The following is a 14,551-nucleotide window of genomic DNA, read 5'->3' as shown; positions in this document are numbered from 1 at the left end:
CTTACGGTATAAGAAGGATTTTCTTTGTGTAGTTTACAACTTGGAGCCTTCTTGCTCTAATTTACAAGTAATGGAGATTACCTACATCTCTGACATTATCAAAACAATTCATGTATTTGAAATCATTTAAGTCACCACTTAATATTAGTGATTCTGAAGTCTCGCTTTATTTCCCGTCCCCCCCATGGATCCTGTTTCTTAGCTCCCATTCATTTTTTTTTTTCTTTTCTTAGGTGATTTGGACTATATAAACAAGTGACTGGATTTTCTTGTCATGCCAAACTGAAGTCCTTTCACAGATACTGTTCAGAGCCATCTGTAGACATCACCATGACTTAATAGATGGAATGTCTCTTCTCCCAGAAGATGCCATTATTTCCAAGGAGAGAAAATAATCTTTTGATAAATTTATGAAAAGAAAACCACAAAAGCCAGCAACATCTCAGCAAACCCCAAACTGACCCTACAAGGGCTTGATCTGTTCTTTTTTTCTCATAGCCTGAAGACCTCGGCATAACCTGAACTTTCTGATCTCTCCGCTGTGGAAACCGGGCCATTGGAAGGGAAGCCCAAACTAAAGCCCTTTTGCCTTCCAAGAAAATGAATGCCACTCACCAGAGTACGTGGTGGCTTTTGAGCCCAGTGGTACAAGAGCAGAACACTGGACGGCAACACCATCTGTTCCACCTGCTGTGCAGAACAGTTGGTCCAGTGCCCATAGTGTGGATTGCAACTAAGACTGGGCACTTACAGAACTGCTGCTTCCTCTTGGGTTCAAATTCACTGCAACAGCAAGCACTTTGTGAAACCTAAACTTAGACTTTGCAAAACGACCAGAACCTTCCATCTCTTAGAGTAAACTGGAGAATTAGGGCACCGACCCTTTGTTCTTGGCTTGTGAATTTGAAAAGATGGTTTCTAAGATTAAGTTTTTACTTAATCTTACTTACTAAGTTTTATATAGGGGTGCTTTTGAGCAGAATATCTTTCTCTTCACATACCTTTGTAATATTTTGTAGGATATGGTGATTGATCTATAAGTGTATATACACACGTGTATATATGTTGGATATGTATATGTACACATATATGAATACATAATATATATGAAATTTTAGATTTTTACTTCTGAAGCTTCAGATTGAAAGTAACACTTCCACTTGACATATTGTCACATGATATGTGCACGCACATATATTATTAGGAACATGTCAGAGAATGTAAGGAACTTAAACCAAACACAACCCAGTCTTTAGAAATACTTTAAAGAGAAACAATATCTTATATGGCAGTATTATACTGCTAATTTTTGAGTCCTTCTCATGTATTTGAAGTTCAATAAAATTTACAAACAATGTAAGTCCAGAAAGGCAGCATTCTAAGATTCTAAGGTGACCCCTGAAAATAATTTGTTGGTGGCACATACTACCATGTGTCAGTGTGTTTCAAAAACTGCTCTACTTATTTTTCTCGCCTCTTAAAGTACCAAATAATCCTCAAATGGCCCTTGAAAATGTATTCGTAATACAATCATGACATTTTAATTAAATTAGAAGAATTTTTGATAAGGTCACCGTTCTTCAAAAAATTTGGAAGAGCTAGTTTGAGAACTGGTCTAAAAAGAGGATTTTTTTCTGATTTAATTCCTGAGTTTTTCTGTGAATCTGTTAGTTTATCTGTTCTATTTCTTCTGAGAGAAGGAAAGAGCATTTTCAACCTCGTGCCTTTAAGGGAAGCAGGGCTGTTAACAGTAGACCACTAGGAGGCAGCATGGAACCAGGAATCAGGAGCCTTGGGTTTGGTTCTGCTCAGCGCCAGCTGTCTCCACAATTGTCCTGTAAACTCTCTAGAGTGTCAGTTTCCAAAGCACAGCCACATGCCACAATTTTGATGTAGCCTGTGTTGTTTTTACAATTTGGTGGAGACTGTGACCCACTTGGAAGACCTGATATACGGGGCGGGGTGGACATGGGTTGGGAACACAAGGGTAGGCCACCAAAGGTCTATTTGTGTGAGAGAAGCTGGAGCCTCCCGGGGACTCTCCATTCCAAGGTGCAGTGGTTTGGTCCAAGTGCAGGGAGAGTGTTGGGAATGGAAGGGACTTTGAGTACAGCCAAGGGTATGTTGCTTACCCAGCTCCCTAGCTTCCTCCTACACCTAATGTGAGATGGGACGTGGTCGGTTCTTAGGGCAGGGCTTATGCCGATAAGTATCATTCCATTAATTTGTAGGAAGATATTCCTGCCTCAGGGATCAGAACATTCCTATCTCTGTGATCAGAGCATTCTCCCTTTGGGCAGACTGACATGAAAAACCAAACAATGATCAGAAAGGTGCTGGGTGAGGACTGTTGAATAGGTTCCAGGCATGAGGCATCTGTCTCCCACAGACATGGTCTTGGTGAGACCAGACACTGGAAATCTGGTAGCTAAAGCTGCCTTCCCTTCTTAGTGCAGCGTACACGCGGTCCATTGGTTTTATCCACATGCCTGGGAAAAAATGGTTATGCATCTTAAAAATAACTTGAATAAGTCCCTGATTTCTCCTCTGAGTTAGTGTTGTGCTTCTGTGGACTCATCAAGCGATAACATGGCCCAATGATAAAGAGTTCCGGCAGTGGAGCCGGCCAGCCTGGGTTCACACTGCAACGCTGTGGCCTGCCATGCCAGCTAGGCAAAGCATCCCATCTCTCTGCGACTCCCACCTTCTTCATCTCTAAAATGGGGGAAGTCATAATATCTGTTTTCCAAGACGATCATGAAGATTAAATGAGTTAGCACACAAAGCACTTGACAGAGTGCCTGACATGTAGCGAGCACTTATATTTTAGCTCTTTTGAAAATGCACTTGCCTATTTCCTTTGCAAATATTTTTTTGTGACCTTAATGAGTCTACTATAGGCAATGACTTTCCGTGCTCCCTAACAGGGTGGTATTATAACATGGCCAAGAATTTAATATATGCATATACACACCCTGATTAGTTAGTTCACATGGCCTGTTTTTCAGCAGAACTATTTTATATATTCATGCTGATTAGTTAATTGACATAGTTAACTTTTTAGCAGTAGTATCATCACTATTATCATCGTAATGAATCACAATGCTAAAATTAAACCTTTTTTTTTCTATTAATGAGCATGTATTCCTTAGGCACAAGAAAATAAATATCTATTCCTGGTTGAAGTCTTTTTTCAACTATAGAGTGGTGGCCTTCAAAAGGAGACAATCTATTGATCACTTCCTGAGTTGAGCCATAGGAAAAAAAAAAAAAAAAAGGAAGAGAGAATCAGAACCTTGGGGACATGTTTTGCATGCATTAGCAAAGTCTGATGTGAGCTTTCTACGTTAGTGTGTCAGGATATGTTGTGCTATCTTCGTCTCATTCCTGCTAGAAGGTCAGAGTAAATGAAGAAAACAAACAGTCCCAAAGTGCTGGGTAAAAGTTGCAAAATAAAAATGGAGGACAATTTTAAAACACATTAATGAAAGTTATTTAGCAATTCTAAGTAGATGCAATTGGATTTGCTTCTTTTGCTGTTGGTTTTGAATCATTTAATTCATGTAAAATATATTATCCCAGGCAATTTTTTAATCTCATCTTTTGAGGGTTTAAGACTTAATAAGCAGCAAGCTAAAACTGTAGTTAAATGTGTAAATCATTTGCACAAATAATCGATAATAGGATTTATTAGGGAATATAATAGCCAGTCTAACACTTAATCTTGAGTAAATGAATAATTTGTGAAGTACTTCATGACTTTTCAGGAAATTTATAATCACACGGTTAGATTTACATCAGAGCTTTGGGTAATTTCAGAATATAAAATAATAAAAATATTATAGGACGAGTTCTTGAAATTTGAGATAAAAAGAGCATGATTGATGTTATGAAATCATTGTTTTAATTATACTTTCTTTAGCTGTTAGATTATATCCACTGCCTTTTAATGCCAACTTTTGTGGTTTAAAAAATCCCCTTCATCTCCGTTTCCAGCCCCCTTTCCCTGCTGTTTTACCTTTGCAGAGTTGCCCATGTATACCATGAGGACTACCAGGGGCAGGTCAACAGACACTGCCATTAAAAGCAAAGGCAACAGTCAACATTTATTTTTTCATACTTTTCAATGAGGGTGGTATTATGACTTGGTGTAAGAACTGCACTCTCCTGCTGAAAGTAATAAAAATGGGCTAGAGTTCTCAGAGAGGCCCCCTGAGCACCCAGAGGCAATGCCTAGGGTGAGAGTGTCTTCCATGGGTCTCCAGGGCCAGTGGCTTGGCTCTCAGCTGAGTCAAAACTCAATTCGGTCCATCTATCTGGATAATCAATCTCTTGGAGACTCACATTAACCGAATCATCTGAAAATGATGCATACATCAGAATCCCAGTTAGTTAAGTTGCAGTGAAAAATACGTACTCTTTCCTGTTACCACAATTTCTGAGCTGGCCAGGGGTGGTGTGCCATTCTGCTCCTCATTGTGACCAATGGGCCGAACATGGTATTTTGCACATAGCAGCCACCCAGTAGGTATTAACTAAATTTAAAGGAGAGACAAAAAGAGAGGGACACACACACACACACACACACACACACACACATACAGAGAGAGAGAGAGAGAGAGAGAGAGAGAAAGGGAGTAAGACTGAGGAGGAAAGGATATAGTTCCAATAGAATGTCAACCAAATCGTCAAAGCTTACTGTTCCATCCCACTCCCCAGGCAACACAGTTGTGATCTATTAGTTAATGCTACTTCATACTAGTTCTTCACATTCCTTTTTTTCTCTTGAGAAAAAAGAAATGAATTCTTTCACTCTCCTTTCTTTCAGTCTTTTTCATTCTCTTTATAATTCAGCCTTTCTGCAGAGAGATTACCTTATAACTGGTAAAAATGTCAACTTTTCCAAATAAACTTTTCCAGCCTTACCTCTCGGACTCAAAAATTGTCAACTTACTCAAACTTCCCAAACCTCCCTGGACACGTTTTAGTAGACAGTCTCTTTATTCTTTGAGATGGTCTCCTTCCAGATTCAGGATCCCCTTCTTCACCTGTATGTTCCATCTACAGTGAGTGCTTCTTTGAGTCAAAAATATATTTCAACACATCTCCCCACCCCGTTCCCGAAAGGTAATGGCAATTCCATGTCAGTACCCAGTCCCCCCAGCCAGCAAAACAAAGAAAAAAGAAAATCTTGTATCCAATTTGTAAATTCCTGTGTTTGAAACTTATTGCCACTTGTGACCTCACAATTATGCATGGGCATTGACAGTACAAATTTCATCTTCTCTTGAAGATGAAGACTTCTTCAATGTCTCCTGGGTGACATTTTGGCACCCAGGATTGTGCAACAGTTTTCTATGTTAAAAAATCAAATAATAATTCCCTCATTCTAACTCTTGGCCCAAATCAGACCTTTGCATGGTTCAAACAAAGAACCGCTGAACTGCCAACTGAAGGAGTCCATGGCTGATGAATTACCTGCAAAGCTCTGAATCCTGCTTCGAAAGTATACACGAAGCACAGGACCTGATAGTGGCTGGTGGGTGACACCAAGGAGCCCTCTGAGCCTATTCCTGTCCTGAGTCACAACCTCAAACACATCATAGAGCTGGCAGGGAACAGGCACAGAATTCAGACTTCCTCTCTTAGCCATCTTTCCCAACAAATGTCTAGGGAAATTTTCCCTGTTAGGGCTATTATTATTATCTTCATTATTCACACTAAAAATAATAAAGATAATGTTGAGACTGAAAGTCATTGTGATGATGCTAATAATGACTAATATTAATCAAAAGTCTCTTCTGGCCCAATCTCTTCCTAGTATTTCATAGATATTGTCTCATTTCATCTTCAGAATAACTCTATGAAGTTTTATCATCTTTTTCATTATACAGATGAGGAACTTGAGGCCTAGAAGATTAAAAGAAAAAAAAAACAAAACTTGCTTAAGATTAAGCAATCACACAGCAATTAAGTGACATTACCATTACTGGACTTCTGGATTGTTCAACCCCTCATTTCTTTCTTTCTTTCTTTCTTTCTTTCTTTCTTTCTTTCTTTCTTTCTTTTTCTTTCTTTCTTTCAAGACTTTATTTATTTATTCATGAGAGACACACAGAGAGAGAGAAGCAGAGACAGAGGCAGAGGGAGAAGCAGGCTCCATGCAGGGAGCCCAACGTGGGATGGGATCCTGGGTCTCCAGGATTACACCCTGGGCCAAGGCGCGCTAAACCACTGAGCCACCCGGGGTTGCCCTCGACCCTTCATTTCTTAACTAGTACTTTTGACCTCTCCTATAGGAAATCCCAGTAGGGAAATAAATCATTTGCATGACACAAGCCAGCAAGAGAATCTCATATTTCTAAAAATCTCATTAGACTGTTTTTTACATTTACCTTTTGGTCAATTCTGACTTATTCGGGGGCCAATATGGCTAGCTAACCTCCTAGGTTCACCTACCTTTATGCTTTACTAAACTTTTTATCACTTTCGGATTTACATCCCACCCTATCAGAAGGGAAGGAGGGAAACAAAGAGATAGAAGATAGAATTAATTGTGTTACCATAACAGCTTTGGGTACAGCTGAGAGACTTTGAAACTAATGTATAAAATTAAGCTTCAGGATTATCTACTTCTTTATACTTCATTCATCTGGATATAATGAGATGAGTCAGCCAGTAGCCAAATCCCACTTACAATTGTGATGTAAGTATTAGAAGAAAAGCTTCATATATTATACTTCTGCCATTGTTGCCCTAAGAACATTTGCTTTATGTTTTCTTTTTTATAGTTGGAAATTCTGTAAATGTAACTTATGAATAGCATTTACATGCTCTGACACCATAGCCTTTCAATTTCTTAGTATTGACCCAGCTCTTAACATGTTTATAAAGGCAAGCTAATGCATCAATTGCTTTGATATTTATTTCAGCCTATTATCTTGCTTTTTTATGATTTTTCAGAAATTAGGAATATTAATAACAGACAGGTATGCAGGCAAATGAGAGTCTATCCTCTGTTCAGTGGCACCTAGAGAAGGCAACCACAATTTCCCTCGATATTTATTTCCAGAGTTTTTACATCTAAAACCTATTCCTGTGAATGAGTTGCTTTTCCTCCTGCCCCATCCCCATGGAGATGGAGAACAGTTTGTCACAGGAACAGGGAAGGGTTAACTTACATGCCATGAAATGTTCTGAGTTTTATATATATGGAGAAGACCCAGAAATTAAATTTTAATAGGCCTCCAGATTTGGGCAGCAATCAAAGATTTTCTCTATAGCAACAATTACACACACCACTGATCTGAGATCAAATATTTATGTCTTCCCCTACATGCTAGAGGACTAGCATTTTGCTAGTTACTGTTATTACCAGGGCAATTCAATAGAGGGCAAAAGAGACTAAAGATGTCATTTCACAGTGGAAACTGTAAGAGAAAGCAATAACAAGCCTGGAAAAGATTAAGCACAATTGGAAATGAGTCTAAACTGAAATAAAATACTGTATTTGAGTAGATTTTTTTAGGGCTATAATTTTAACTTCTACTAAAGGACTGTCGTTTCGCCTATCACTGAAACACACACAGAAGACAAAGAAGCCTGATGCTAGCAGGAAACAAAAGCTCTCCCCTATTTCATAAAAGTACTTTCTTTTGTACAACTGTATTGTTTGAAGAAGAAGACTCTTCCATTATGCCTTGGGGGAAATGTAGCCATTTTGAAAAATGAAATATAAATTATACTTTCCTTTGGAAGAACTTTGCGTCCTTTGGCATTACTAACACAGAAAGCAGTAACAGAGTAAATTCTGCTCATACAGGACCCCATCAGGCAATACCAATGTCTCACTCACTTTAACAGACGAGAGCTCTCTTTACATTGCCATCATTATCACCACCACCATGATGACCACGTTACCAACTGCTATACTGTAATATCTTTAGAGATGCAATGTTGCAGTAAATTCCTCCAAGCCAGGTATTTTTCAGGTACTATTACAGAGCTGCCCTTGAAGAATTTATGATTTAAGAACTTATATTAAAGTATCACATTGCCATTCTTTCATGGCTTTATTTCTTTTCTGTTCACATTTCTGGTGATTTTATTTGGTTCCAGGAGGGCTGTGAAATTCCGTTATTTCTTCCCATTTGGCTTCAAGTATAGAACTCAATGGGCCTCCCTAGGACCTCTTCAATCTCCACTGGGGCCTCTAAACTGGGAATTGTTCTGATGAGGATATGGTTCCTGGGCAAAGTACTTGTATAATCTGGATGGGAAGACCAGAGAGGCAAGAGAAGGTATCTAGGAATAGAAGGCAGTTCTAAGTAATAGAATAACATGCATGGCCAGAGTTCAGAAGGAGAGAACATTAGGTCTGCTGGGGTCTTTAAGGGCTCCCATGTGGCCAAGACTGAAGGAAAGTTGATCTCCAAATGATGTGAATATCCAATGTGAAGGCTAGGAGGATGGAAGGGGTAAGGATGCTCATGGAGCAGTAAACAGCTCTGTCATCTCTGATGTGGTGTCTATGAAGGCAAGAAATAGGAGATAAGATTGAAGAAGGAGCTTGTGAGAGTCCTTGAGTGAATGCTGGGCTTAGAGATTTGAACTTTATTTTCCACTCATGTTGGAGTTGAAGATTTCTAGAATAGGGAAGCGACAGGAGGAAGATGATATCTTAAGAAGATTAATGTGGGAGCAAAGTGCGGAACAGATGTGAGAGGAATGGAAATTCCCTCCCTGGAATGGGAAAACTCACTAGGAATTCCAAATGCCAGGCATCATTCATTCATTAGCGAACATTTGTTGTTTATTATGTGCTAGGCACCATTCCAGGTCCCAGGAATACAGTAACGAACAAAGGTGGGTCCAGGGTTTTGTGGGGAATGAAATTCAAATAATTTGAGGAGCCTTCTTTAAGAAAAAGAATACCAAATTAAAAATACAAAATGACGATCCCTGAGCATAAGCCTCATGAGCTTCATGGTAAATCTCCATCTGGCTGATGAGATAGACCAGGTATGCTCTCCCTCGAGACTTATGTTCTAGAGGAAGCAGGGAGGAAAGATAGACAATAATCAAGTAAACAAATGAGATTTTTTTCAGAGAGTGATATTTGTCTTGAAGCAAATAAAATGTCTTGATAAAGAGTAGGGGGTTGAGGGATCCCTGGGTGGCGCAGCGGTTTGGCGCCTGCCTTTGGCCCAGGGCGCGATCCTGGAGACCCGGGATTGAATCCCACGTTGGGCTCCTGGTGCATGGAGCCTGCTTCTCCCTCTGCCTGTGTCTCTGCCTCTCTCTCTCTCTCCCTGTGTGTGTGACTATCATAAATAATAAATTTTAAAAAAATTTAAAAAAAAAGAGTAGGGGGTCGAGAAGGGAGAATAAGGATACAGCAGCTTCCGATGGGCTGTCTGGGAAGGTGGACAGCATTCCAGGCAAGGGGTCTGTCTGGGGACACACTAAGGTAGCATGACTGAGGAACAGATGCAAACCAGGATGGCGGAACATAGTGAGTGGGATAGAATGTGATGTCTAAGAGGTAGGCAGGAGCCCGGTTGTGCCTCTGAGGAGTGTTTCAGTTGTGTTTCAGTTAGTTCAAAACTTAGTGTTTTGAATAACCACTTGGTTATCTCACAATTCTATGAGTTGACTGGACTCAGCTGGGTGGTTCTTCTACTTTACATGATGTCAGCTGGGGCTATAGAGCTAGACAGGGCTGGGACAGTCAAGATAACTCACTCAGTTGTCCAGTGCCTTGACAGAGATGACTACACTGCTGGATTCAGCCAGACACTGGCATGGGTGAGCCTCTCCCTCTCTGTGTAGGTTCAGGGTCTCTCCCCTGAGATCTCACTGCGAGATAAGTAGCTCACCTCTATGGCAGCTCAGGGCTTCTAGAAGTACTAAAGCAGAAGCTTCCAAGACTTCTTAAAGCTTCAGCCCAGATGTGGTACATTGTCACTTGTGCTGCATTCTGTTGGTTGAAGGAGTGACAGGGCACTCACATTCAAAGAGGATGTGAATACTGAGAGATGTTTCACTGGAGGCCAGCTATCACATAAACCATTTACCTTTTTAAAGACCACTCTGCGAGTGGGGGGAAAGCCCGCCTGGGTGGCTCAGTCTGTTGGGCATCTGCCTTCAGCTCAGGTCATGATCCTGGAGAACTAGAATCAAGCCCCAAGTTGCACTCCCTGCTCAAAAGGGAGTCTTGCTTCTCCTTCTGCCACTTCCCCCTGCAACTCCTGTTTTCTTGCTCCCTCTCTCTCAAATAAATAAATAAATAAATAACCACTCTGAGGGCACTTGAGTGGCTCAGTCATTTGAGCATCGGACTGTTGGTTTCTTTTCTGGTCATGATCTCAGCTTCCTGGGATAGAGCACCTCATGGGACTCTGTGTTTGGCAGGGAGTCTGCTTCTTTTTCCCCCTCGCTGCCCTCCCCCTGTTCACATGCCTGCTCTCTCTGTCTCCCAAATAAATAAATCAATCTTTAAAAAATAAATAAAAGACCATTCTGGCTGTGGAGAACGCACTGTAGTAAGACAAGAATGGAAGCAGAGAGGCCAGGTAGGAGGCAATGTCCTGGGAAGAGATTGTGGTTGCCTGAACCATGGAGTCACTGCGGATATGGACTGAAGTACATGGATTTGGGGATAGGGTGGAAGAGGGTATGTTCACCCAGTAGTTAGAAGCATGTCTATCTGCCATATGCTAAAATAAAAAGAAGAGTAAGGTGTTTGGATGTTAGTCATCAGGGAGCAATTGAGGATTTCTTGAGTGAGGAATTAGTAGAAGGAAAGCCGTGTTTATAGATGATTCATGGAGGGTTGCCTGGGTGGCTCAGTTGGTTATGTGCCTGCCTTTGGCTCAGGTCATGATCCCTGGGTCCTGGGGTCAAGCCCCACATTGGAAGGCTCCCTGCTTTGGGGGGAGTCTGCTTCTCCGTCTCCCTGTGTTCCTCCCCCACTTATGCTTTCTTTCTCTCTCTTTCTCCCAAATAAATAAATAAAATCTTTTAAAAAATTATTTATGGGGCAGTAGAGTGCAGGAGAGGGAAGAAACCTGAGATAGGAGACAAACTAGGGAGTTCGTTCTTCCCGTGGTCCAAGGCTTAGATGGTAAACCCAAAACTGTAGTGATAGCAGGTAGAGTTGAAAGGATGAGTAGCAATAGAGGAGAGAAACATTGTGAGGGGAGAGCTGATAGTCCTCAGTGACTGCTTTGATATGGGGACTAGAAAAAGAATCAGTGACGGGTGCATTAATCAAGATGAATTTATCCAGTTTCCAAGCCAGGGCAATATAGGTGGCTGGTACCACTGACAGAAGAGGAAGTTTCAGAGAAGGAGCTGGCTTTGGGGGAATAATAAGTCAAGTGTTCACTGTCACACCTGTTGCTTTCAGTAGGGCCATCCAGAGACAAATGCTCTGCATGAAACACTCGAGAAAGGTAAGGCTGGCCCTGGGGAGGAGTAGAGCCATCTGAATACACATAGAGGTGCCAGGTGACACAGTGGGAGAGAAAAGCCCTCCTGGGACTGGGCTGCTGGAGCAAAAGAACAGAGGGGTCAAGGACAAAATTGTTTCAAAATACAGATCTGAAAAACTGAGAGTTTCAAGCAGAAAAGGAGCGGTTGGTAGAACAAAGGCTACAAAGAGCTGTAGGATGGTATAATCATGGGCTTTGGTAATTGTGAGATCATTAGCAAGTTTTCAAAAAGCATTTTGAAGCGACTGGATCAAAGATTAGAGAGATAGGATTTCAGGGACTAAGAGGAGGCAAAAAAGGGAGAGGGGTTTGTGGCAACTGGTCCAGACAACTACTTTCTAGTTACTGACTCTGCTTTGGTTGCAGGAAGGAGAGAGAAAGAGTGCAGGTCTTATAGCGAGAGGCTTTAAAGAGACCTGGGGTGTTGAGTTACCCACTAGCCCTTTGTATCACTAGAAGTAAGAACTGCATTTACTTATAAAACTGAAAACAATAAAAACAAAACTTACCATGTTAGAGAAACAGTAGTTTATTTATTTTTTTAAGATTTTATTTCTTCATGAGAGACAGAGAGAGGCAGAGACACAGGCAGGAGAAGTAGGCCTCCCACGGGAAGCCCGATGTGGGACTCGATCTCAGGACCCCAGGATCATACCCAGAGCCAAAGGCAGACCCTCAGCCACTGAGCCACCCAAATGCCCCTAGAGAAACAGTAGTTTATTTTTTTTGAGAAACAGTAGTTTAAAGTGAACATGGCATTTGTTCTGCTCTGAACTAAAAAGTGTTCCCCCTTTATAAAAAGAAATGAATCACTCTTTCTTTAGCAAGAATATGAAAACTTGGTTTCTTCCTTTCTCATCCTAAAATACAGTTTTTAAGGGCCTCTGTTTATAGGGGTGATGAGGGAAAAGAACTCTCAGAGAGAGGGGGATAAAAGGCATTTCACTTGGTCTTCCTGCTTGACCCTTCCTACATCAGCCAACTCTAATGAAACCTGTAGCTGGCTGTACTTTACTACCTTAAAAATATCTCCTCTTACAGATTTGGCAAGGAGATGACAGGTCTTCTTTTTTAAAGAATTTTTTCCCTCTCTTTTCTAACTCATTTAACAACTAGTTCACATGAATCACAAGACCAGGCTACTAGAAGCTTGAGATATTTCCAAGAAAATGGGGGAGGGGTGGGAATACTAGCATCTATAGATCTATAGGAAGAAAAACTTACACACACACACACACACACACACACACACACCATGTTTCTGAGAAGTTGACATAATTTCAATTGCTTAATCCTAAACTCTAACAACAAAATGTCATCATCATCATTATTATTATTTTGCACTGGAGACAAATGGAAGAGGAGCCAGAGTTCTCTAGCTCTTGTATTAAGAGGAAATAATTGGATTCAAGCAAAGCTGAGTTTGAGTTTCTACTTCATCACTTACCGACTGTGCCAGAGGCTACTAACTGCTCTAAGTGTTCATTGTCAACTTCTATTTAGGAAGAGAATACCCTAAATTTTAGCAGGACACATGGCTGCCCAGCCACAGGCTACATTTCTTAGCTTCCCCTGCAGTTAGGTATGGCCCATGCATCTAAGTTCTGGTCAGTGCAGTGTGAGCAGGAAGGATTTTCCCAAGTTCTGGGTCATCTCCCTCAAGACAAAGCTGGTAGCCCTAAATATTATTTTTCCTTCCCATCTGCTGAAACACACATCTAAGGGGGTGACTGAGCTTTTGCCATGCAGGAGATGGCAGTAGTTGTATAGTGAGAACCTGGGTCTCAAAACGATCTCATGGATTATTGCTGCTCCAACAATCTGGAATGCTCACATTGGGGCTGTTAAGAAATAAACATTAACTTAATTAATTAAGCCACTATACTATCTGGTCTCTTTATTACAGAAGCTCAGACTATAACCTCAAAAATTCATTTGTTAAGAGTCCTTGGTGTTTAACCCCTCCGGGTCTCAGTTTCTTCTACAAACGGGGGTTAATGCCTACCTCCCATCTGTTGTAAAGATTACATGGGAAAATGCATGGGGTGGGGTGGGGGGTGCTCAGAGCCCGGCAGATGACTGGTATGTGATAAATATTTGTGGTATTCCCTTCAATCGTGTAGGAACATGGGCTTCATATATCTTTTCAATGAATACAGGAAAATAAGGAGACTGAGTCAAGTAGTTGAATAATATGATTTGCACTGTATAGGAGACACCAATAAACCCATCACACGTTGAAGATGTCATAAGCCAAAAATGCATGCAGCACACCTGACCCACCAGACACCATAGCTTAGCCTAGCCTACCTTCAGTGTACTCAGAACACTTATATTAGCAAAACCATCTAACACAAAAACTATTTTATAATAAGGTGTTCCATATCCCATGTAACTTACTGAATATTATACTGCAAGTGAAAGACAGACTGGTCCTATGGGTGCAGTGTGCTTGTAAGGACAGGGGCTGTTTAGTCCCCGGATCCCGGGGCTGAGGGGGAGCTGCAGCTGGCTGCCACTGCCCAGCAAGCATCACGAGAGAGCATCGTGCTGCATCCTGCTAGCCTGGGAAAAGATCAAAATTCAAAATCAAGTATGGTCTCTGCTGAATATGAATCACTTTTGCAGCTCCATAAAGTCAAACAATCATAAGTCAAGCCACCGTAAGTCGGGGCAGTGTATATACAAGGCGCTCACAAGTGTTCATCATATATATAAGCTTCTTGAGAGCAGGTTCTGAGACTTGCTTCCCACTGTTCCCCAAGTGCACACACATAGTAAGACCAAATATTTGCTGAGTGAGGAGAACATGGATATAAAATGTGAGTTAGCTGTTTTTATCTCCATCACTTCCTTCCCTCCCCGGCACCCCACCCAAGGAAAGAGGGAGCGGACATACAGAAAGAAGCAACGTGTCCGAGTTGACACAGCTTGTAAGTAGCAGACTCGAGATTCTCAAACCAAATCCAGGTCTCCCTGGATCCTTGTTTTGGGGTCTTTTCACCCTGACCCCTAGATAGATACTCCTTCTTGAGAGCAGACTTGGAAACAAGTAA

The 14,551-nt window shown here is 41.2% G+C and overlaps 1 long non-coding RNA gene across 7 annotated transcripts in view; it reads right to left on the bottom strand.

Annotated features, from left to right (window-relative positions):
* LOC144296956 (uncharacterized) overlaps nucleotides 1-14,551 on the bottom strand; it is a 51,566-nt gene that overhangs the window by 12,015 nt on the left and 25,000 nt on the right. For 6 of the 7 annotated variants that reach the window (XR_013363917.1, XR_013363916.1, XR_013363913.1 and 3 more), the window contains one exon: nucleotides 4,418-4,535. This is a non-coding gene — a long non-coding RNA (uncharacterized LOC144296956). Of the gene's footprint in view, nucleotides 1-4,080; nucleotides 4,359-4,417; nucleotides 4,536-14,551 lie in introns of those variants that run through there. The other variant, XR_013363918.1, reaches the window with a different exon arrangement.

Source organism: Canis aureus, chromosome 25 (assembly GCF_053574225.1).
Source record: "Canis aureus isolate CA01 chromosome 25, VMU_Caureus_v.1.0, whole genome shotgun sequence".
Lineage (NCBI taxonomy): Eukaryota > Metazoa > Chordata > Mammalia > Carnivora > Canidae > Canis > Canis aureus.
The sequence above is the reverse complement of the archived record's forward strand: the minus strand, read 5'-3'. Positions and strand labels throughout refer to the sequence as shown.